At 39.8% G+C, this 24,027-nt stretch overlaps 1 protein-coding gene and 1 long non-coding RNA gene across 3 annotated transcripts in view; one reads left to right on the top strand and one right to left on the bottom strand.

The window, feature by feature from the left end:
- Positions 1-24,027, top strand: part of kank4 (KN motif and ankyrin repeat domains 4) — a 69,072-nt gene that overhangs the window by 11,341 nt on the left and 33,704 nt on the right. The gene's annotated exons all lie outside the window — the stretch shown is intronic.
- On the bottom strand, positions 392-22,377 carry LOC117950945. Its single transcript, XR_004658012.1, has 3 exons — positions 22,367-22,377; positions 21,071-21,075; positions 392-466 (listed from the first exon to the last, which is right to left on the bottom strand). It is a non-coding gene; the product is annotated as an uncharacterized LOC117950945 (long non-coding RNA).

Below are 24,027 nucleotides of genomic sequence, written 5' to 3'. Positions count from 1 at the left end.
ATATTATTTCACTTTGACGTTTGTTTGCATCATGATGGGTTTTTCAATGTCAATTTAAATTTTTTATTGATGTCCGTGTCTTTTCAAAGACAGTTTCTTTTTTTACGCTGTCAAGATTTTTACAATGTCACTTTTTTCAGTTTCAACTTTCTGTCACTGTTTTGGCGTAGGGAGGAGGGGCCTGAGGGGAGGAACAAAGGGGGCGTGGCTTGTGGGAATTTACATAGGCTGCTGGCGAGAGACCACACCTCCAGACGAATCCTGCCATTTTTTCACACAGAAGCAGGCTGGTTTAGTGTAAACTTTTAATGTAGTTTGTCAGTGAATGCGTCCAGCCTTTTAGTGAGTGTGTAATTTGCCTAGAAACCTATTATGTGAAAAAACGGTCAATATGAACAGACTTACTTGAGATTTGGAGGTTCCAGGTGAACGTGTGGAAGACATTGCAGATATGCGGTTTTAACAACTCTGGGAGGATTCGTTTGGAGGTGTGGTCTCTCGCCAGTAGCCTCCGTAAGTTACCCGTAACCCACGCCCCCTTTATCCCTCCCCTTAGGCCCCTCCTCCTTATGCCAAAACAGTGACAGAAAGTTGAAACTGAAAACAGTGACATTGTAAAAATCTTGACAGCGTAAAAAAAAAAACTGTCACTGAAAAGACACGGACATCAAGAAAAAATTTAATTTGACATTGAAAAACCCATCATGATGCAAACAAATGTCAAGATGAAATAATATCATAGGATTATGAGATCATTACTTTTTGATATTTGTGTTTTATACTTCAGTTCAACAGTTTTCAATGCCAATATTTGTTGTTTCAATGCCAATTTTTATTTTAAATACCACAGGTTACTGTCACTCTTCTAGCTCCATATGCTTGCAGCAGCCAAAAGGATCCAAATAGTAAAACGATAGTTCATGGAGGGTAATACTTGGTGACAGGCAGTCAGGATCAGGCAAACAAACAGCAGACTTGGAAGGCAGAACATACACCGCTGGCAGGCAACAGGTAAGAGGCAGGCAAAGAAACAGGAATGGCTTGAAATCAGTAGAGAACTGCCACTCTAGCAACATTAGGCAAGACTGCCTGGCAACAGCTGAAAAGCTTAATCTGTTATTATTCTAATTCATGAGCTGCTTTTTTGAAGTGTGCGCTTCAAGAATTAATTCATGAAAACGTGTTGACAAGACTCAAAGTGAAATTAAGAATTGTGGCCTCTGATGCATCCTTTGCAGCTGTTAGCATCCCCAAATTCACCGTGCATCCTTTTGAAGGAGGCGACTCCTGACTACTCTACTCAATCTACTACAGAGACTCCAAAAATAGAGTCAGAGGCATAAGAGGAGGGAGAGGGAAGGTGCAGGTGTCACTGTGACACAATCAGACCAGATTGCAGCACTTGAACTGGCACACCCACGATGAATGACTCCAATCAGCAAGATTGTCTCATCAGGGAGGCCTCTCCAGACTGTCAATCAGGGCCTAGCGTTTAAAGCCATTCTTCATTTTGAAATCTAGTTCCTCAATAGAAATATCGATCTCACAAAACTGGTCATGACTTTCATTGTTTTTTTTGGTTTATTCTTTGACCGTACAACAAATGATTGAAAAGGGAATACAACATACTTAGTCCATGCACATAGTCCATGTAGGATAGTCAGATTTTATTTATCTTATGTGTACTTTCATTCATTTAGAAGATATCAATTTTGAGATGATGCACGGATGCATGGCTTCTTATGGACTTTTTCTTGTAATATGGTAGAGCCTACAACACATTTAGAATAGAACTGTAACTCTGTGCGTTTTTAAAATACAGTTTTGGAACATGTTGTTAGACAGTGGCAGTATAATTGCAACATTCATGACTCATGGAGAAGGCAAACTATTTCAGTCAACCATGAGGGAAACTTTATTTCATTAGTTTAATCATCAGATTCTATCAAACAATTCTGTTTGATAGTGAAAAAACAAAAGTGAAAGGAGAGAAAGTGTGTTAATTCATGATTTTTTTCTTGCCATACTTCATGGTGACGTTTGCCAAGCCTGGATAGGATATACTGTTTACAATATAATTCCTTGAGTGTAGTTATGACAAAACATACTTCTACATGATCGGCCTTCCTATCTACTTCTATCTTCTCCTGGCCCCTGCAGCTCCAGAAGTTGCTGACACAGTGCCACTATCTCCTTGTTCTCCCCGGTAACTAAAATCCACAGACAGCTCTCCATGTCAGCCAATCAGATAACAGATAGCCCCTAATTTCAAGTCAGTGCTGCATGCCTTTTATCTTGCTGCTAGAAAAGCATTTGCAAGACAGATAGGATTCTGTGGAGTGTTTACTATATACAGTATCTGGGGAATTGAAATAATGAGAAAGAAGTAGGGGTGATTTTGTGCTTGATTTTAAGGAGAAGGAGATAGCTAATGGGAGGAAAAAAGGAGTAAGGAAGGGAGAGGAATAAATAAAAGCAGTGAAGTTGCAGACAATTAAAAGATTGAGTTGGACTGATGGAGGGAGGGATGACAAGAGGAGGGAGAAAGAAGCTTACCTCTCCAATGTCAACTGGGAAGGCCTGGTAAAAAAACAAAACATAATGAATGACTTGGAGAAGAAGTAAGGGAATGCCAGCAGAGCATTCCAGAGGCCAAGTCTCCCCTGTTATCTATCTTTCTGCCTGGATGTCTACCTCCCAATCAGATATTTCCATCAGTCAGCAGTGGGTTCCTGAAACACTGAAGCATCTCTATTTGCATCCAGCTAATCAGATGCAGAGGGATGGAGGAAGGTAAGAAGGGAGACAGAAAAACTGAAAATAAGGCAGGAGTGATGGGTGAGAGGGGAGCGAGTGACAGCACAATCTGCATCCTTGATATAACAGGCATCTTAAATGAGGGTTTCTGTAGCACCAGTACAATCACTCTTTGGAGTAGATTTTATTACACTGCAGTTATATTTCCTTAGATACATCAGTGTTTTAATGAAACTCTTGTCTGAGACCGGGCCAAGTCTCAGAGCAAATTGGTTTCCTCACCACTACGAATTCTGGTTGTACCGCACATTTACGACAGACAGAGAAGACTTTCCTGTTTAAATTAGCCTGCTTGGTCAGCTGTCACTGTGAATTATTGTAACCATAAAATGTAATAGATCTTTCAGATTTTCGTGACAAGGTTAAATACATACTAGCCTTTTCATAGTGAATACAGATGCATACAATGGAAGCACACAACGAAAAGGAGCAGTCCGTGCAGAACATGCACTCAATCAATATATAAGCAATATCTAGCTTTGTATGGTTGCAATCTTGGAGGAATGTGCAATAAATGAACAGCACTGGAGAAGTCAAAGTAAAATATACTGTAAAATATTACATCAAATGTATAAACTGAAAGCATTTGTGAATTTACATTGCAGCATTTCTAGAAAATGCAATTCCAAAGCTATAACTTTTGGTCTTTGTATTCGTACATTACATTTGTTATGTTTCATTCCATTGTACTCATTGCATTGGTGGCTTTAGCCATGCTAGTGTCCTGGCTCCAGGGATGGCAATGTTGGTTGGTCCATCATTGTCCAGACTGAAATAATTCAACAACTGTAATAGGACATTTTAAACAGAAATTCATCCCCCCCCTCAGGGTGAATTGTTATGTGCGCCAGCTTATTTTAAATGAAATAGTTACTGTGTTGTCAACTTTTTAGCTTTAATTTAAGTGTGTTTACATTCATGTTTTGGTGTTAAATTGCCCAGAAATTAGGGAACTGCAGATAAAAATGTCTATAAAGGCTACTATCAAACACCTATTAAATCAGCCATTGTTCCCTTTTGAATCCATTGACTATCCAAACAATACAGGCGGCAGAACTACAGATTGCACCTGTCAACAGAAATACTGAAAGAAATGTTGAAATATGAAAAATGTTGGATGGAGTACTATCAAGCCCGGGTATATCACACTTTGTTGCTGCTGTGTGGTCAAGGCAAGGCAAGGCAATTTTATTTGCATAGCACTTTTCAGCAGCAGTGCAATTCAAAATGCTTTACACAAAACAACAAACACATTGTTAAAAAAATTATATAAAAAATGTGTACATATTAATACAAAATTAAGAACAGTAGATAAAAGTTAAAAACAATAAATTAAAAACAGTTAATCAAAAACAGGTTAAATACCAGAATAAAATTCACAGTACAGTGCAAATAATTAAACAAAGGCAATGTTGAAAAGAAAGGTCTTCTTTAGGAAAGCTAAAGCCAACACATGCTTTGCCAGCCTGCATTGTGGCACAAACACAAACCAAAAGTGACCCATTGACGCTTTGTTTTTCTGTGTCATGATGCCACTGCTGTGCATTGTCTGCAGCCGACTAAGCCGCTTCAGTGCTCTCCACGCAATGCAGCAATTTGGCCACAACCCAGAGCCCCAGATTTGTCCCAAACCATTTCAGTCAGGACATTTGTGCCAAGTGTGGTTTAATATGGAGAAAAATAACTAGCCTGCGAAACAAACCACATTCCTGTCACCAGGATGGAGCAGATGGATCATGTTTAGTATGTCTGTTTGGTCCCGTCCTGTCGTCTCTTTATCGAAGTGTCTTGCTGTTCAGCACACTTATCTGGCACATCATCGTCTGTGGCCATCTGTGCGTTTGCTGTAAAAAGATGTAGGCTGTGTGGAAAACCTGTACATCTGTGTCTTTGATCTAGCAGTAGATTTACTATTTAGTTAATATCTTCTCTATATCTTTCTTCTCTATCAATGCCGAAAACATGATTCTCTCCCTTGTCCTCCCTCTCAGCTTTAACACCATGCACACACACCTACTGTGCATGCATGAACAAATGGATGGATAGAGGTCTGCAGAAAAAAAATCTCCTCCGGCCTCTTAGATTATTTTATCCTGAATGCTCGTAATCTTTCTTTTTTTACGTACCTCTGTCCCTAAGTGACTTCTCTTTCCCTTTCAAATATCTCTCTCTCTCTCTCATTCTCTCTCTCCATCCTTTCCCTCTTTTCATCCATCCATTCATCTGGGCTGTGTAAGAGAGAGGCTGGCAGAGATGAGATGAAAGACACAAAGACACACACAGCTGGCCTAATGTAGTTTGTGTTTGTACAGTTTTTAACTGCATGTGCATGTTCCTGTTTGCTGTTCTTGCATTCTGAATTTAACATGTTTCCCTTACTGATGAATTTCTAATGAAAATAAAAGGATTATTGTGTTTTAGAGTTGCCTAAATTACAATCATTTCTAAATGTAATGTGGGGGAAAGCGTGTATCATGTGGACGCGCCAACAGGATGCAACAGATTACTTCATGGGAGTGACAGAAACTAAGCACTATAGTTTAAATCGTCTATAGACTGTCTAAAAATTGTGAAAAACACTCATCATAATTTCCTAGATCTGGTGGTAACATCTTCAGATTGTTCAATTAGCCCAGCCAGCAGTCTAAAATCCAACAATATTCAGTCACCAATGATACAAAACTGAAAACTCTGGAACCACAATTTTTTTGACACGCTTGATAGATGATTGATTTAACTTATTAATTGCTAAGTATCATCCATTAGTGTTTATGGTAATCTACTAATTGACTACAAATCAACTAATAGTTTTGACAAGGCTATACATGGTTCCTTTCTTGAAACTACAATTTTATGAATGTTAAAAGTGCAAAGCTAATCACTGTGGCAGCCACCAATAATAGCCAAGAACGTAAATGCTATTCTTGTTACTGTTAAGATTAAAATGCATTGCCACAATTAATTTTCCTCATCAATGAGAAAAGCCTCTCTGTAGAATCTTGAAATTGAATGAATTGTTGGTGGATTGGATGTAGTGCTGCTGAGTGGGGGTGTGACATCTTTATGCCAAAGCCCGGTTGACTCTTGACATACAGCTCTGTGGGGTGTTTAACATGGTGGTGAATAGGAAGAGCATAATCTGACAGGCAGAAAGAGCCCTCCCTTTGATTGGATTAGCACGGTGGTGGACAGGGACTAGTGCTTCAGATTGATTAAAGTGTAATCCTGGTGGATAATCATGCCTCCTGATGTGACATGTGTGGCGAGCACCCTCAGCAGCCCCCATCTCTAGCTTACACACATAAACACAAACACACTGGTCCTCTGTCGAATTCATACTCTGTCCCATAATCTTCTTTCCCATTTCTTATGTCTTTCATTGACTTCAGCTTCTTAGAAAAGGTCAGGGGGAATGGAGAGGAGATGGCAGAGGTGGGAAATGAACACTAGCTGCCATGTAATCTGTGTCTCATTGAAGATGTATTCGGAAGGTTGGGATGGTGTCAAGCTTTTACCTCAGATTTTTGAAGAAAAATAGGTCTCTCTCACTCCATGTTACCTTTTTTGTGCCTGTTTATGGCGAAGTAAAAGAGTAAGTGACTCCCGGACTAACAAAGAGAGACGCTATGTCCAAAATGTTAGTCCTTTTTTTTATTACAGTTATGACACATTCACTAAAGGCAAAGCTCTGTAGTATTCTTAGCAACAAGTGGTGTACATTTTCATTCCATTGTTGGGATTTTAGTGCATGCATTTTATAATAAGTAAATTAAATAATTATTGAATTAAAAATGACAGCCATCCAAGCCAGCAACACTGTTAATGTGTAAATCCCTTTTTAATATGAATTCTGAGGGACATTTGCAGCAGGTTTGGCTGTGTTCTCCAAGTGCAAGTTGTTGGTCCACATTTGGCTAATGCTGTTGCCTTCTAAACGCCTCTCTTTACAACTTGACATAGTAAAAACAGATTTGTATTGTCCGATGATGTCCACAGAAGGTTTGTAGTTATTTGGCTGGCACTAGCCTGGTTCCAGACCTCTGGCTGCCTACACTGATTTCCATCAGTGATTCAAAAAGTGAGACAAAATGACCAACCACTCTGATTATCAGACTAGGTTGGCATTTGGTATTCTTGAAAGAGTTCAGAGGCATCATTGGCCCCGGAAGAACCATGTTAGAGTAAATTCCATATGTCAGAAAAATTGCACAACAGCTGCCGGTGTTGCACAGCATGAACACCCTGAGCCTGCTCCACCTACTGTAATAGTTTGTAGATTCAGGAGGCTCATATGAGTTGTTCACAGCGGTCTGTGCTAACTTAGTCAACACCCTATGGTGTTGCTTTTATTTTACGCACTTGGAGTGCAAACTAAAAAACTAACGTTACATGGTTGGGGTTTGGGTTAAAGTGAACTACGTAAGGAATGTTACGTAAGAAGGTTAACTTACTTGACTTTTGGGTCCACATGGGACATGAAAAGCAACATGAAAAGCGACTTCCCAAGTGATCAACAGATGAATTGATAATATATATAATCTTTAGTTTCAGCCCAAATGCCAGTAAATGTATTGTATGCCTCAGTTGAGCAGTCTCACTGTATTGTATGGTCTATCAGCAGTATGTTGGTATATGTTGGCAACCATGGACACAGAATAGTTTTCAGTTTTCAATGTTTGGTTCCCAGATGTTTGACTCATGGGAACATTGTGCATAAGGGACACTGACATTATGGAACTAAGGTCAACGTTCAGTGGTCACTCAGGCATTATCACGATGGGGACAGAAAGCTCTGTGTGACAGCCTGGAGTATGGGAACTTGCCTGCAGCTCAACAGAAGAAGGCTATTTATTTTAGATTCATATACCACATCCACAATTTGGATACATTCAGCTGGAATGTATTTATTATGTTCTGAGGAAGATTAAAATGTGATTATGTTGGGTTTTGTGGTGACTGTGTGGTTTAGCTTTGAGTATGGGAACACAGTTAGCAGCCTATAACATAACTTCTTTTGTTCAAACTCTCTGGACTGTTTATTATGGCATTTACACTGTAGGCGGTATTAGAAAAAGGCAAGAAATTGTAACAAAGTGGATAGTGAGAGAATAACAAAGAACAAAGAGTGGTTGTGCATACTGGCAATTAGCAGAGCAAAAGCAAAGCGCAAATACATAATACAACACCCAGGCTATAGCTTTAAACAATCTACCCTTGTTCTCACCTGCACAAGCTGTGCATTTCTATTGCTCAAGGATTTTATAATATCCTTGCAACTCATATGGTGACATCTTATCCTGGCAGACAAAGCAGGGGACCGGAAAGGAAACAATATTTAGAGAACAATATTGTCAAGACCATGAGATGATGCATGCTGGTATGGCAACAAGATGAAGCGACAGAGATGTTATTGACCCTAATTTTGCTACTATTCTATTTTCACTAAGGAGAAGGATTTGGCACTCTTGGGGCATTTTCTCATGGAAACATATGGAGGCTTCTCTACTGGTGACATTATGTGCCCAATATGATATAATCTTGATAAAAAAATATATAGATGTGACGCTGTGGCTGTCCATTTGCTCTATTTAAATAGTTTTTCCTTTCCTTTTGCATCATCCTGAACATGATATCCCTTACATTTGTTTAACTCTTTCTTCATGATTTCTTCATGATGTCTGTCTCTGAATCATTTGCTGAATCTCTTTTTGCCCCTCTGTCGGACACACTGGCCTAACACATAGACAGAGGTCATCTTAAGCGATCTGTCCTATACTGTATGCATCTGGCCATCTGCTCTGTCAACCTCTTGACAGTGGTCTAAATGTAACTCAGTGCTTTTGATGGAGAGGCGGAAAGATTAAGGTTTTTGACTTTGCCCCCCCAATCACTCACACTGTGTTGTAGTAAGAGATTATAAAATAACAGATGGTTATTAAGGGGATTTTTTGATTCAAAGGGTACTTCCCTCAAGGTGATTTTCAATTGAACATAGGTTTTTTATTGATATGCTAATCCACTGCGCCCCTGTGCTACAATTGACATCTTAGACACCGCTCTAATTGATTTGGGGAAACAATGTCAGCCCTGTAGACTTGCATCTTGTCCAGAGTGTCCTTGCCTCTCACCCCTCAAGACCTTAAACAGCAAGATCCATCCATCCATCCAGCCATCTATGGTCCTATGGATGGATGGATGGATGGATAGATGGATCTTGCTGTTTAAGGTCTTGAGGGGTGGATCAATGGATGTGTCACATTGCTGTGCCTTGCCATTTTCAAGATTAGACAGGATTTCAGGCATTACATTTCACTGTCTGTGTGTCATGTACAGCAGCTTTGATGCATATTAATGGATTCTCGTCTTCCTCTTTTTTTAGCATCGCTCATACTTATTGTTGATTTGCCGTTCCTCATTTTACGGGGGTGGCATGTTGGTCACTGTTACTTAAGTAAAAGTTCTCCAGACTAAAAAAAAACTGTATCTGGCAGCGCTAGAGCCAGAGATGGACAAACAAGATACAATTTTGGATCTTTGAACAGAACCAGACTACCAGGCTACTTGTTTCCCCCTGGTTCTAGTCTTTATTCTAAACTACGCAAATCTGTGATTGTCTTCTGGCTCTGGTTCTTTCAAGCACAGCTCAGTCTTCTAATTTAACGCTTGAACAGAAAGCAAATAAGTTTTTTTTCCTAAAATGTGGAACCATTTCTTAAAGACTAAGACTGTCAGGTAATCATATAAGTCCTTCATTTAGTAAAAATTCTGAACATTTGCTTGTCACAGCCTCAGACTTTCTAAGATTAGCTGGCTTCTTATTGATACGATTGCAAATTAAATGGTTTTTTTTCATAGTTGCACTAGATAATTTGAAGACATCACTCGGGGCTATATATGAAGCTGCGATGGCCACTCATCAATGTCTGACATTACAAAATTAATAAATTAATTCCTTGCAGCTCGATTAATATTTGGTTAATGTAGTCACACTGTGAGCTGGTGCTAACTATAAGCTATTTAGGGATTTAATGAAAAGTGGGTTCTTTGAAGTCTTCAACATTTTTTTTATTTAAATGTTTTTTTATTGCTGAGATAAGATTCAATCTTGGTTGACTCCTGTGTCCCCTTCACTTATTGTCTTTATCGTAAGTGTGAAGTGTGAAGGTCCAGAAAAAGCACTCACCACTGTGTTCAGCCCTCCCTACTGTAGGTAGCCTCCTTATTTTTACAAGCTTGCAAAGCTGTAATTCAAAGTGGCTTTTGCAACACTGGCAGGTTGACAGCCAATCCGTGTATTTCCCAGGTCAGTTGTTTAGTGCGAAAAAATAACGATAGCAGGACAGCATAAAGTTGTCATGATATTATGGCCACAGTGGTGAGAGAGTAGCAGCAGGTAAAAGAAAGCTGAGGCGTAACGCTGTGACAGGTCAGAGAAATGGTCAAGTGTGCCCTCATCTCAGGAGCTAAAATAAGAGAGGCAGGAAACAAACATTGCTTTATTCCATCTAGTGAATATATTTATATATATATATATATATATATATATATATATATATTTGATCCTTTGAAGACCAGGGGAATCCCTGCTGAGGTGATCAGCTCCCATGAACCCTCGTTCTGCTAGTTTCCTGTTTGTGGTTTCTTTTCTCTTTTACCACATGATCATGAGCAAGCTCTTTGATGAACAGAAAACCATTCAGAATACACATTGGTAGAGAGAGATACTAGTTGAGGAAAGAAGTAAAGCTCTGTCCTCCCTCAAGAACTGCAACTAAGTTGCACTTGAGCTTGAAACATTTGAGCATTGGAAAAGATCTGCACTGCCTTTAGTCAGCCAGTCAGCCTTTTGTGTAGAAATCCTCTCTGCTGCCTTAACAAAGTCTGTGTTTTTAAATTAGCTACCTTCAGGCCAAACCATATTGTGTTCTCTCCATTTGGATTTTCGAGCTGTCATTGTGTGTGAATATGCAGTCAACTAACCGAGCGCCCGTGTCCTGGACTGACTGTGGCCTTGAGGAAAGTCTTATGAAATGTTTAGTGCTTTTCTTTTTATACTAAGTTGGAGTTATAGCGGCTGAAAAGTGGAAGCCAAAGCAGAAGGGCCTTAAGCTGCAGTTCTCCTAATGGCCACTAAATGCTCGTTCCAATGGGACAACTTATACCTTCTCTCCAGAAATCTCTCTATTCTTGCTGTCGATTACAGTCAAACCTATTTGCCCAAATTCAAATTTGTTTTTTTTCTCCAAACAAATAAGGCTTCAAAGCATCCTTTCAGGAAGCTCTGAGGGATATCTCAGGGGGCTACCTGCATTTTCTTTTTTCTTTCTTTTTAAAAAATAATGTTTTCAGCAGCAGTGAGACAGTGTTGCAAACAATGTGTTTGTGTGTGTGTGTGTGTGTGTGACAGAGATGCAAAGAGTGTCTGAGTCACTTTTGAATCTATCCCCTTTGTCACAGTGAAAGTGAACCTAAATATATTTTCATTTCATGTCACCAGAGAGCAGCTCAAACCTATTTCAAGAAGCTGGGAATTTGGAAAGCTTTGGAAACAAAATTATGCTGGAGAAGGCTGATATGCGGTTGAGAGTAGGGAGGAGGGATTTGAGGATGTACTGTAGGCGTCTGTCTTTTTCCTCAAATGAAGAAATAATTAAGGTATGAGGAACACTTTGAGATTAATTAACTCATGTGTTTTTTCCACTATTAATATGTTCCAGAAAAAGACTAACAACACTAACAACTGCAATTCAACATTTTTAGCACAATGTCTGAGTTTACATGCAATTTTAAATTCTGGGATCATCATCTGCAAACATCGTTTCATTGACCTTTAACCTTTGCTCTAAGCTAGGTCAAACGTTTTTTAGGCTACAACATTTTTTGTCACATACATCAAACATCTCTTCACTATACGCTAGCTGCCTGTCCTCTGCACTGTAAAAAAATGTGGTCTCTGTAGTAGGGCTGGGACAGTATGGACTTACTGCGGTTGAAAAGCAAGAAAATCCTGCGTTAGCACGAGTAGCGTAAGTTAGAGCGAGAATGGTAGGGTGCCTACCATTCTCCAAGTGAGTGATGTCGGTGTCCATGTGGTCGCGGAAAGAGAGCCATCGGTATGAGTTAGCAGAGTTAAAGTTAAATTTAAAATATAAGAATAAAACAACAAGCTAGAGCTTCTCAAAACACGGTGGCTTTATCTATTGTCAATACTGCCGCTAAAGTGAATGGCGTTACCCCCCAAACACATCAGCTTAAACCTTACGACACATGTTGCAGCCCGTCTAGCAGCTGAGCAGACAGAGAGCAGAGAGGGGCGACTCAGCAGTTTGCTAACTTTTTGCTATCTACCAATATAAGCTGCTCTATTTTAGGCTACAAAAAGTACATGCAAGCTGAAATTCAGCTGTGCCATTTTAACGTGATGAAGCCATAAACAGAAGGAAACTCGGCTATAGCTGCTAGGCTATTGTGCAATGGTAAACACTGCAGTTGTAACGTTAGTGCGTCTACCTCAGCTGAGGTCTTTGCCTCTATCGTAATACACTGTAGGGAAGGAAAATACATTTATCCAGTACAAGACATTACACAGGTACTTTGCATATAGGCCTAATAGTCAACACGAATGGAATGTTATTATGTGGTATGGAACATGGTGCTCCCAAACTCGCATAAGGTCGGATTTCCCACAAACAGCAACAAAAACAAACTGTGCCCACTTGCACCATGAAGCATGAACAGTGTTCCAGCGAATTACCGACAAGAAGGATTTGGGGGTGGGATCTGGGGGGTTAGTGCGCGGAAGGGAGAGGAGGGGGGGACGGGATGTGGAGAAGGGAGGGGGAAGCTAGCCACAGTTTTGTTCAATACTTTGAACGTCAACAAGAAGTGACATCCCCCAAAATTGCTTTGAGCACCTTGAATTTCTGTGGTCTGTGATTGTACTGTCTAGTTTGAGTTTGATTCAGGTGATTATTGCTAGGCAGTAACTCATCTGTTTTTCTCCTAGAGCCCTTCAAGTTTTATTTACTATCGCAAATATTTGCTAAATCATGATGACTGATGTTTAAAATCCTTCATGTTGCTTTATGTAAAGCAACAGAGTATCCTAATGGGTATCTTCTGGGTGCTTGTGTATGTAGCAACCCAACAATTAGTCATGGCCGCTGCAGTTACTAATTAAGCAAGACTCCAATCAGGGGAAATGATGTCTACCCTCAATCCTCTGAGAATATAGTACATTCATGTGTCTTTAGTAGTTGATTGCGTGTGAATGATTAAGAGGGGGAGAGAAAGGGAGAAGCAAAGTGACCTTGGCAACCCCTTTTTTTCTTATTTCTCCTTGGAGTAAAGAGTAGGAGTCATAAAGGAGAGGACTGGGAGCCAGATTTCATTTGATATCTACCCCCTGCTCAGGGAATACACCCTCCTTCCTCTCTTTGTCCAGCTATCTGTGTGTCTTTCTCTTTGGTTTACAGCAGAATAAAAGCTGTCCTTGGAATTAATGACTCAGGTCTTCGTCTCCATTAACATGAAATTTACACATGATCTGTTCAGGGATCACGGATGGATTTCATGGGACTGTCTGACCTCTGAAACCTTAAATTAGAACCAAACTGAGATCAGTGCACTGCATTTTGATATATATAACTTCACCAACCCTTATGCCTTGTCTAGCCTGTTAAAAGCTGCTTTCCACTTGTGCAGTCTCCTAGCTAACACAAACTGGAGAGGAGACTTTCAACATCTTCCAAACTTTTTGATAGTAACACCATTGTTATGTTTGACTGAACATCATCTACCAACTGCCTCATTCACTGGTGTTAAGAAAGCACTGATCGATATTTTCCCTTCTCTTCTTATTGCTGTGACCAGGAGATACATAGGCCAAAAGCTAAGCCAGCCTGAATGCAATTAAAATGGTCCTTTTAGTGGTACACTGCAATGTTGTATGCCTCCAAATGATGCACCATTAAATGAGTCAGAAAATACCCATACGATAATTATGAGATTTAAGTGAGTGGTAAGTGCTAGACAGTGGATGTATAAAAAGAAGCACACTCTGTGTTGGGCAGTGAACTTAATCAGGACAAAAGAAAAGATGAGGTGTCATCTAGAAGGAGAAGAGACCAGCTGGAGGCACAGAGGGAGAGACGACAATATTAGACTGCAGTGTAAGTACGTTTAAAGAGCTTGCGACCTATGGATCAGAATAAATATTTATTTTTATTTTGAACTGGTATTATGCTGTTTTGTCCCTTTCTTCACTCATGCATTATTAAGTCTGAACCCGCAATTAGCTCAACAAGCACCACCTGTGCCACTGAGTGTGACCCATTTAAAGGCCCTGCAGACCTACACAGGTGTTTTCATTTATTCCAGCTGATTAGATCTCAACTCAGGCTGGTATGATAGGTCACTAAACTCTATTGCTTAATTAAAAAGGATAACGATGTTAAAAGTGCAGTCCAGGTGAGGAATGGGATTCAGACAATAAAGGGAGACGTTACTGTAGAATACGGAAGTCTTAATATAGAGGAGGGTATCGTAATTGGAGAGAAGAGATGATCTTTACACGGTTAGGATTGTACAAGTAGGTTTTAATTCAACGCCACATTTTATGGAAAAAAATGCTGCAAATTATTTTCAGTGGTGTAAATCTCGGGTAAGATGTCAAACACATTGTTATGCCCTAAAGTAAATATAATTCAGAGAGGGAGACACTAACTGTGAATTAAAAAAGTCTATGAGGCAGGGCATGCATGGATTTAAAAAGCATTATTGAATATAGGTCAAGGATCCAGATAGCTCAGAAATGGGTTAATGGGTTACACAGTATTATGGAGACAGTATTAGAAAAAATAGTAATTCCCTTTTTTAAACCAATCAGTATTCAAAAGATTTCATGTCAGGAATCTACCCACTCCAACAGAGGGTTTTCACGATACGCGATCAGACGGGTAGTCGCCATATTGGAGGTACTCCCCATCACAACAAAGCACAGGAACTGTAGTCCATCCCCAACGTTGTCAAGAAAATGGTTAATTATTGTCATGTTTTAGGTTGCACCAATAGGTCAGAACGCGAAAAACATTTGGAATGTTATGGACTATGCATAAGTTATTAAAAACCAGGGAGAGGAATGCAAAGTAGGTGCTTGTTATAGCACTCAATACCTTGGTAGGCTTAAAGGTCTTCCGCTGTGTGTGGGCTCGGCTAGAAAACCAGGTAGTTGAATATATCGGGATTTGCAACTGAAGGAAGAATCACCAGGTCGTCATGGATCAAAGAAGAGGAGAGCCAACTCGTAGGGATCTTCAGCGCCAATAAACAGTAATTTCTCGAGATATCACACCTTTTCTTGTGGTCCAAGTCCTTCCCTATTATGCCTTTGCATCTTGGAGGCTTTTTGATGAGCTTTTCTGTTGTTTAAACATGGCTACATTCACTTCAAGTATCCAAAGCGCCCCAGGCATTTTTCTCCGTTCAGTAGTTTACACCGATTGCCTCCAATATGGCCGCGCATTCATGTTACGTCCGTTAAAACCCTCTATTCAGTAGCTAGGTGACAGTACACACGGGTGTAATCTATGAAGATTGAAAGCTTGACATTGTTTGTTAATAATAGTTTCTATTACTACACTACCCGGACCTGGGCGACAGAGCCTTCTCTATAGCTGCCCCCTCCTTCTGGAACTCTCCCTAAACACATCCGCCACTGCACAAATCTGTTAATGTTCACATAGAGACTAAGCATATTTTAGTCCTTCCCCCCACCGGAGGGGAAAACAACTCTCCGCTCTCCATTGACTTGAATTGTGTGAAGGTGCCTCCTTGTCAGTTCTGTCAACAGCAGCAACATTTCTAAAAGCTGCAGTGTGATGGGATGCACTACCAACATGGTGAAGAACCCATATCTAAGTTTCAATAAGCTGTCCAACTGAATAACTGCAGTTTTTAGGACGACGAAAGTGGATACAGACATGTGGAATCAGCAGGAAGAATAGATTGATAAGGTTTGGTAGTTTCAATCTCCGCTTTCTGATAATCTCATTAATCATCCTAATTGAATCCTGTCTCTGTTCTTATGTAATATGTATATCTGCTGACATTGGCCCAGTGTTTAATAGTTGTGTTTTTAATGTCAACAAATGTCCAAAACTCATGTATATTACAGAAGGTATTGCCACAACAAATGACTGCATATACATTTTTCTTTTTTTTAAACAATAAATAATTGGGAACGCGTTTAGTCTCCTTAACACGCCTAAAAGTTGCCAATAAAAAATAAATACTCATATAAGATAATTCAAGGTGCAAACAATGCAGCTACAACCCTCTGACCAAAAGTGATGGATTATGCCAAAGTAACAACAGAGGGGAAAATCAATTTCCCCTGAGAAAACGTTTTTCTTACATATATTATCATATTTCACGCTACATGACATAGGCTGAGATGTTTTATTTTCAGACATTCGATTTGGCTCACGGCAAAGCAGAAAGGGGCTGATGATTAAAAGAGTGGGAGTTGGTTAACGAGGTAAGAAAAAAATTGTACTTCAAAGCAACAGCCGGGTGCTACAGAGTTGGGAAGGTTTTTTTCTTCTACTTAGGAAAAAGTGAGAAGGAGATTGGAGTACAATTTGGGTTGTCTTACTCTTACACAACATACAGAGTTAAGGGTTTCTACCGGGTTGTTGAATGACTAAATGTTAGAAACACATTTGTGCTGTTTACATTTTTCAAAAATAACATTGTAACAAAAATGTATACCTCTCAGTGGACGTACAATTTATCTCCTAAATTAATTTTAATCCAGGCCCCATTAAGTCAGTATATGGAGATCTCGATATCAAGCAATTAAAAACAAACTAGCATCATATTGGCACTGCTTTCAAATTAAATGTTAGAAACACATTTAGAGAATGAATGACTAACAGAAAATAAATTGACCTAAAATGAGAATACCAATTGGCTGAGCATCTCTGTTGAGTCATGCAAATATTTGGCAAAATCTTCAAATAACATTTACGTTTATCTCAGACTGCCAACCAGATTATTAATATAATCACTGTTTTACAGGTAACGCTAATAACATGTGTAGTTCTTTAAACAGTATATCAAAATATGTTTTATGCAAAATTAAGACTATCAATTCTTATGGAAGGACAACTTTTTTATGTCATTGGACACAGTTGACCATCAGTTATACTTACTGCCGAACCCCAAAAAGATCAGTGGACTCCTCAAAAACAAAGTAATGCAAACCTGTGGTAGAGTTAAAATATCCAGGATACTTCTCGGTTTCCATGATGAGTTTCCAAAGCATATTATTAAAATTAACTGGTAACAAAAACAACCTGGAACCTGCAGCTCCTCCCAGCCCACAACTCGATATGCTAGTTTGCTTTCTCATTGTCCTGCATTGACTCAACTTCCCTACAGCAATCATTTTCTACTATTATACATATGTAAAGAGTGATATCAATTCATGGCATTTTATCATACTGTAAGAGCAATTAGGTGGCGGACAGCATTCCACTGGCTACAACATTTGGCAGTGGTCAGTATGCTTTAAGTCCTCAACCTTTATCTAATTGGATATGCATAGAAAAGATTGCCTGGCATGTTTATGGCTAAATGGCGAGCCATTGTCCTAGACACTTGTCTCTTCCGTGAAATATTTGCTTTGGCATTAAGAAACTGGGACTGCTGGGAATCTTCCACATAAATATGGATAGGTTAGCTCTCTCTCTCTCTCTCTCTCTCTCTCCCTCTCTCTCTCTCTCTCTCTCTCTCTCTCTCTCTCTGAAGGGATAATGCCTTTGGTCTGTTCTCTGGTAGGAACTGAGTTACTTATTCCCAACTCACCCCATTGTTACTGCATTAATAGATGGCTTCTATAAGAACAGTGAGAGACAGAATGAGGTGAGTTAAACTGGGGTTTACCCCCCCTACCATAAGACATTTTTTGATAGATGTGGGGTCGATGAGATTTTGAAAAAGGAGATTGGGAGGTTGAAATGATGTCCCTATTGGCCCAGATTCTCAACATCTGTGAGTGCATCTGTGTGTTTGTCCCTCTCGTTTGTGCAGGTACTGCATGCTCTCAAGCTGCAGTAAATGTGGGTTACTTGTTAATGTGGGTACACTATATCTGTGTGTCTACTCGTTTGTGTTTGTGTGTGGTGTGCATTTCTTTCAACTGTATTCACCCAGTTGTACGACTGACAGACAGACAGACAGACAGACAGACAGGTGGGTGCGCAGCAGTCACAGCATTGCTCCATTACATCCTGGGTAAGCAAATTAGAGGGCTGTCAATATGAAGTTCAAGTAGCAACATTTTGCAGCAGAGCTTGGCAATGATTGAGCAGGACCCAGTGAAAATGCTTACATCGCAAGATCTAAAGCACTTTGGTTAATTAAACTGATTGCAGGGATGTGATCAGAAAGAGAAAAAAAGTGCAGGGGAGCAGCACTTACCTTAAAATTAGCCCCATTTAATTCAATTTTTATTTATAGTATCAATCTATCTTGAGACACTTTACAGATAGAGTAGGTCTTGACCACACTCTATGATTTACAAGGACCCAAATGTTCTAGTAGTTCCCTCCAGAGCAAGCAACAGTGCGACAAGTATAATATAAAGTATGCATGCTGACAACCCAGCTAATAAATTATCTCGGCTGGCAGCAAGAAGGAAGGAAAATTAAAAGCCCTTTTGTAAAAATGAGTCCAAGTTGTGTACTACAGTCCAATAATTAATAACACCTCATCTGCATCATGTCTGCCTGTTTCACTTGGCTGTCCCTCTTGATTACGTGTTTTTATTTCCGCTCCTCACTTCTCTTCAAGCTCCTTATGTTTCCCTATTTCATCTGACTGATGTCCCTCGATTCCCTTTTCTCACAGTGTCCTAATTGCTTGTCCACTCATGTTTCCCATCATCCCCAACTCTCACTATGATTAATGAAATGATCACATGGGAAAGTGGCACAGCAAAGATCATCTGCACATCTTTGCGAGATAGGCAGTTCTAGTTACGCTTGGTGCATATTGGGTACGAAATTATTGGCAGAATGGGATGAACAACAAAAACCTCATTATTCTGATTTGGGAATGTTTATGCATTACATCAGATGCTTAACCCCACTGCAAGACATGTAGTCACACAATATAAATATCTTAAATAGCTTGTGTTGAGTTGCATACATTGTTTTTAGTATTTTTTTTAACAAGCTAGACCAGATCTTAACAGTATATGGATTCTGTTGAATGGATTCTTTTAGTTCATATTACATTTTATTTAGATACAGCTGCCGGTAATGGTGGCTTTGCAGCCATATTGCCTGTGATTTATTGACACTGCGGTGGTTCTTTTTGCCAAGTTAAAAAGCTATGATAGCCTCCTCCATTTTGTACTCTCCAGCTCTCTACTCAATTATATGTCGGCCCATTGTGTTTACCTTTTTTCTCTCTGTATTTCAGCTGTTTGACATGCCTTTTTTCACTTTTTCCTAACTCATTCTTATCTGCCACTTTCTTCTTTCAGCTTCTTCAGCCTCAGCCATTTCTCTATTTGAATATCGCCGTACATAAAGAACATCTATGGTGTGTAACCCAGCGGGGCCTTGTTCCTCAGGCCTGTCCAACATCCAGCTGCTGCACTTTGTGCAGTCCTTCTGCCTGCAGTGCTCTGCTGTGTTAGTGTGCTTGCCAGTGTGGCAAAACAGATAATGGAAAAAGAGAAGAAACACACAGAAAGAAATACAGGTGGAGAGAGAAGCAGGCTGAAGAACTGTAAGGGTTCAGCCCTTCTTCTTTGTAGCCGCAGGCAGCTGTTGCTCTACAATGCCAATAAACAAACCTCTCCCCTTTGGTTTCACTTCATCTTCCAGATTAGTTTGACACCCCTGCTGTCAAGAAAGGGAACCATGGAGAGTGTCAGGAAAGATAAGAGAGCGGGTGTGAGGGCTGTGAGCCAGACTTGAACCCCTGATTTCACAAGTTCATGGTAGAAGCTCTGCCAGCTGAGTCACCTGCAAGGCCTCCTTCTAGAGCTCCTTCTGGTTTTCTACAGTTTTACCTCCTCTTTCCTGATAACGTCTCTTCTCCTCTTATTATAAAAAAAAAAAACCTGAGTAGGAGTAAAAAGCCAGAGCCCACATTCTCTTTGTTTGCTTGTAACTGGATCCAGACCAGAAACAAATTTCCTCAAAAGACAGTTTATTTACCCAAAGAAATGATTCCCATTGTTATCAGCAATTATGCAAATCCCCAAAGCCATTCCCAACATGTGGCCCCAGTTTTTCAAAATTCACTGCATTTTGTTTGAATTATAAAGATTTATGAACATGCTATCTTGCGGCTTTCCCTTTTTAACTCAAAGGAAAACATTACACTCACACAAAGGACTCCCCTAGGGCAGATAAAGATGGCTCTGCTGTGTGAGCAATACTCAGTGGTCCAGAGGAGTGAGATGACTGTATGTTGTATGAACTGTTTATCTTTAAACATCTTTACTCTATGATTAAGGCTCACATCTGATTTATGTTAGGCCTGGTCTTAGCGATCATTCATTTTAGTTTAGTTGTTGTATCTGTCAAATCTTTTCACATGTAATACATTACTCTCACAGCATGAACACCGAATAGATTTAACTCCTTTAGCGTCGACACACCTTTGACCTACAATGCATCGCTCCCTCCTCCCATTTTTTCACTTATGGAAGGAGAGATTCCTGGGACTTGCTTAGACAAGGTTGCGACCCCATGTAGCTTCTCGTCAGACTCAACAAATGTGCTGAGAGAGCCGAGGCAGCCTCCTGTTTCCCGCTTGCACAGTGTGGCACAGAGTTAGTTCAGATGTGCCTGGAGATAGTTGGACAAATTTAAAGAAATCTGTGGAAAACGTGAATATGCTTTAACCAACCCTTTGGGCTTAATCCAGGAGTTTTGTGTTTGTGTCCGCAGTTTAAATAATATGTAAAGAGAATTTCTTGGGTGGTACTTTTATCTACTGTTACAGATAATTGTTGGCCTTTTCACCCATAAAGTCTGTTTTATTAATGAGCAAAATGGATAAAATCTATTACTGTATATGTCATTTTTATATTGTTATTATATATATTGCAACAGTATATTTTCTGGAAAATCATAAATACAGCTATTACAGGGCCAGCTACCACTATGGCAAATTTTTTTTTAAATTGGAAATCAAATTGCTCAATCCTACCTAGTTTGATTTGGAAAACATGGACTCCCCCAAAACAACAGGCAAGAGTGCAAGCCTCATACAGCTTTACAAGAAAACCTACATTTACATCTCAAACACTTATCTGTGAGTGAGATCAAAAGTAAACACACAAAGCGGTTCCCTAGAAATCCATGCAGCTACTGTAGTGAGCTTTGCGTCACTTATGCTAGCTGACCTAACTACAGGCACTTGCAGATTTGCTCGAGTTAATCAGTTGCAGTTGACTATCATCATGTGGCAATGCAGTCAACAGCAGGACTCTTTTGATCTCCAGTACAGGGCCACTGTTTCCCATTGTTGCCTGTAAGAGTATCATTGCATCGGTTTACATGTATAGCTTACGACTCTCCCCTTATAGATGGGAGGTTTAGACACATTGGCTGTCTACTCTGGTCATTGCTTTAGTGGCTTCAGGGTTGATTCATAGTCGGGAATAAACAAGCTATGTCAACAAAGAGAGAAATACGAGACATACCGTGCAGTAAAACATTGATAAAATAACCGGCACATAAACATATCTGGTCTTTTCCCATTCCCTCAGTGCTCTATAGCTGTGATTTCTTGGCTGTAGTGATTATTAGAGATATTGGAGCCCAGGCTGTAGTCTGTGTAGTCTCTCGCCCCCACAGGTCAGCAGAGTTCAGCCCTACAGGAAGAGGCTGTCCGTGGGAGAGAACAGACGACAATCAGGTTATTGCCTAGCCATGCTTTGCACACTCTTAGTGATTCTCTCCAGTGAACTCTCTCTCTGTTTCTCCTCCTCTGTTTCTGTCTGTCCTCAAATACCTTTTTTCTGAGGCCCATGCACCCTCTTTGTTGTTTTATTTGTTTGTCTCTGTCCTTCTGAACAACATCACCACTTTAGACAGAGATTGAGATGAGATAAAAGTGACACTGGGATCAGATTGAGTGACACTGGGTGATAAGATCTTCTTTAGGAAGACAATGAGAAACTAATGCTGAAGTTCCACTCCTGCCATCACCTCCTGGAAAGTGCTTCATCAAAAATCGATAAAAGCTGATCACATTTTGTTTGAGCTGAAGCGGATGTATTGTTTCATACCTGATGGAAAGGCCAAAAATTGCCTAGATTAAATTCCTGACAGCACGTTTTCATCAAAAACTAATCCTGTACAAAGGGCAAATTATTGCAATTATGTGGCTGTAGTTTGCTACTCTACTGCAGTCCCTTTGAGCATTCACACAGTGAAAAAGCACCAAAGCTGTTGTTATGCACACTATTGAGCATAGCACAGATGCATTTTCTCTCTACTCCTCTTTCAAAACAAGCCACTCTGTGGCTGCTAGAATGACACATTGTAATGTTTAGCTGAATTTGTGGGTTATAGTGACTTCTCTGGGGCGCCAATGAGAAATGACAGAACAAACCAGGGAAATGTGACATTATGAAATACAAAGGAAAGCATCTGGGCCAGTCTGAATGCATACGAAGCAAGAGAGATAGCATAGCATAGATACATAGCAGGAATGTAGCTGAAACTATTGTGTCTGTCTTTATTGTGTCCCTGTGGTCTGGTCTTTGCTCTCTGCATTCATTGTTCCTGTCACCCTGCATATTCACATAAGGACTACATACACCTACTGCATGAGAGATGGAGAATGAGAAATTATTGAAGTTAGACATGCAATAATACTGTGATATAAATAGGAAAAAAGGGCGGCATACAGTTTTTGTATACTCAGTGCATTGTGTCACTACTGTATGCATGTACAGTATGCAAACATACAAGAAAGTCTTCAATCTGTAAGACCTTTTCTCTCTCTGTCACTTTGTTTTTAAGCACACACACACACAGAACTCACCATAGTTCAGGTAACTTCTACTTTGCCTGTGCAATGAGATGTTTACTGTGATCAGTTCAGTGGGTGTCTGTTTCAATACATAAACAGTCTTTTCCCTGCCTGGAAGCCTTATCAGCAACTTGCCTTCCTCAGTGCACGCACGCAAGCACACACACATGTGCGCGCACACACACACACACACACACACACACACACACACACACACACACACACACACACACACACACACAGAGAAAAAATACCTAGTCACAGCTAGATTCACTGTTTTTTCCATCTTGAAAGCATCTTAGTAAAGGATATTTTTGTTACACTTACAATATTTGTTTAGGCAGTATTTCTTAAGAGTTGTGATTTATTCTGGGACTAATCAAAAGACTTTTATTGGACATAAGCCAAAAAGACATTATGCATCACAACCTGTAGTTACAAAACAGTTCTCAATAGACCCAATCATAACTTCCGGGAGGTCCTGCGTTCTGTACATACAATTCAACGGTGCTGAGCCAACACGTTAGAGGATTGTACAAGTCAGTCAAAGTCATCTCTTTCATTTAAATGCATGTTTGATGCTTTTATATCTCAACACTTTCACTAGCTCACTTTACTTGTTGGGTGGCAGACTAAAGAAAAATGATTATTCCTTTCAGCAAAGAAAACCAACACTTACCTAGACACATGACTGGAAATTTGACCCAAGTTGTTTGTTTTTTTTCGGGGGGGGGGGCTTACACATTTATCAGAGAAGAATGTGGAGGCAGGTGTCATTAAATTATTATCCTTTATCCTTATCTCCCTGTCTTTATATGCATTTATTTGCAGGAATGAGAAAAAGGTAGCACACATTCTTTTTGTCAGGGCTGATTGCCAATGATATCGTCAGTCGATGGTGCATGGTTAGTCTAGACTATATATGGTCTTGAGCTGGACCTTTCTACTTCCAAGAAGAGAAATTTGATCCTGTGTGTGTGTATCCAAGTGATGATGTATGGCTTCAATAATACACAACACATATTTCAAATCAGTTTGACAGAAGTGGTCAGCCAACATATTTGCTAAATAGTGTAAATTATGAAAAGAAATATCTGTTCAAAACATGCACAGTATTTTGCTTGATTAACGAGGAACACTGTA

This window comes from Etheostoma cragini, chromosome 9 (genome assembly GCF_013103735.1).
Source record: "Etheostoma cragini isolate CJK2018 chromosome 9, CSU_Ecrag_1.0, whole genome shotgun sequence".
NCBI lineage: Eukaryota > Metazoa > Chordata > Actinopteri > Perciformes > Percidae > Etheostoma > Etheostoma cragini.
The sequence above is the reverse complement of the archived record's forward strand: the minus strand, read 5'-3'. Positions and strand labels throughout refer to the sequence as shown.